The sequence below is a fragment of the Lepus europaeus genome, chromosome 3 (assembly GCF_033115175.1).
Source record: "Lepus europaeus isolate LE1 chromosome 3, mLepTim1.pri, whole genome shotgun sequence".
Classification (NCBI taxonomy): Eukaryota; Metazoa; Chordata; class Mammalia; order Lagomorpha; family Leporidae; genus Lepus; species Lepus europaeus.
Window position 1 is genome coordinate 40,414,914 of NC_084829.1, and position 2,473 is coordinate 40,417,386.

A 2,473-nucleotide genomic window follows, 5' to 3' on the forward strand; every position below is an offset into this window, starting at 1 on the left:
TTTTGGCAAGATACTAGAAGAAAACTTCCCGGGTTTGGAGAAGGACAGAGACATCCAAGTACAGGAAGCTGATAGAACCCCAATAAAATAACCAAAAGAGATCCTCACCACACGTTGCAATCAAACTCACCACAGTGAAACATAAAGAAAAGATCCTAAAATGTGCAAGGGAGAAACACCAGATTACTTTGAGAGGATCTCCAATTAGACTCACAGCAGACTTCTCTTCAGAAACCCTACAGGCCAGGAGGGAATGGCAAGATATAGCCCAGGTACTAAGAGAGAAAAACTGCCAGCCCAGAATGTTATATCCTGCAAAGATCTCATATGTGAATGAAGGTTAAATAAAGACCTTTCATAGCAAACAGAAATTGAAAGAATTTGTCTCCACTAATCCAGCCCTGCAAAAGATGCTTAAAGATGTGTTACACACAGAAACACAGAAACACGGCCATCAATATGAAGAAGGTAAAGGAAGAAAACCTCCCAGTAAAAGATCACAGGAAGTTCAAAGCATATATTAGAAATATCTTTGGGAAAATGGCAGGGCAAAGTTACTACTTATCAATAGTTGCATTGAATGTTAATGGCCTCACTCACCAGGTAAAAGACACAGAATGGCTGAATGGATTAAGGAACAAAACCCATCTATTTGCTGCTTACAAGAAACACATCTTTCCAAGAAAGATACATGCAGATTGAAAGTGAAAGGTTGGAAAAAGATATTCCATGCCAACAGAAATAAAAAAGGGCTGGTGCAGCCATCTTAATACCAGACAAAAGAAACTTTAACACAAAAATGGTTAAGAGAAACAAAGAGGGGCACTATATAATGATTAAGGGATCAATTCAACAGGAAGATGTAACTATATGTATATGCACCTAATTACAGGGCACTGGTTTATTTAAAAGATATATTAAGGGACTTAAAGGGAGACTTGGACTCCAAAACAATAATATTAGGGGACTACAATAATCAACTTTCAGAAATAGACAGATCAACTGGACAGAAGATCAACAAGGAAACAGCAGATTTAATTGACACTATAGCCCAAATGGATCTAACAGATATCTACAGAACTTTTCATCCTACACTTAAAGAATTTACATTCTTCTCAGCAGTACATGGAACGTAATATAAGATCGACCACATACTAGGCCATAAAGCAAGTCTCAGCAAATTAAAAAGAATTAGAATCATAGATGCAGCTTCTCAGACCACAGTGGAATGAAGTTGGAAATTAGCAACTCAGGAAGTCCTAGAGCATATGCAAACACATGGAGACTGAACAACATGCTCCTGAATGAACACCGGGTCATAGAAGAAATTAAAAGAGAAATCAAAAACTTTCTGGAAGTAAATGAGGATAACACAACATATCAAAACTTATGGGATACAGCAAAAGCAGTGTTGAGAGGAAAGTTTATAGCAATAGGTACCTACATCAAGAAATTGGAAAGGCACCAAAATGAGCTTTCAACACATCTCAAGGATCTAGAAAAACTGCAGCAAACCAGACCCAAATCTAGTAGGAGAAGAGAAATAATTAAAATCAGGGAAGAGATCAACAGGATTGAATCTAAAAAAAACATTACAAAAAATCAGCCAAACGAAGAGCTGTTTTTTTTAAAAAAACAAACAAAATTGACACACCATTGGCCCAACTAACTAAAAAAAGAGAAGACCGAAATCAATAAAATCCGAGATGAAAAAGGAAATGTAACAACAGACATGACATAAATAAAAAGAATCCTCAGAAATTACTACAAGGACTTGTATGCCAGCAAACAGGGAAACCTATCAGAAATGGATAGATTCCTAGACACATGCAATCTACCTAAATTGAATCATGAAGACATAGAAAACCTAAATAGACCCATAACTGAGAGAAAGAAATTGAAACAGTAATAAAGGCCCTCCCAAGAAAGAAAAGCCCAGGACTAGATGGATTCACTATTGAATTCTACGAGATGTTTAAAGAATAACTAACTCCAATTCTTCTCAAACTATTCAGAACAATCGAAAAAGAGGGAATCCTCCCAAATTCTTTCTATGAAGCCAGCATCACCTTAATCCCTAAGCCTGAAAAAGATGCAGCATTGAAAGAAAATTACAGACCAATATCCATGATGAACATAGATGCAAAAATCCTCAATAAAATTCTGGCCAATAGAATGCAACAACACATCAGAAAGATCATCCACCCAAACCAAATGGGATTTATCCCTGGTATGCAGGGATGGTTCAATGTGCACAAGTCAATCAATGTGATACACCACATTAACAAACTACAGAAGAAAAACTATATGGTTATCTCAATAAATGCAGAGAAAGCATTTGATAAAATACAACACCCTTTCATGATGAAAACTCTAAGCAAATTGGGTACAGAAGGAACATTCCTCAATACAATCAAAGCAATTTATGAAAAACCCATGGCCAGTATCCTATTGAATGGGGAAAAGTTGGAAG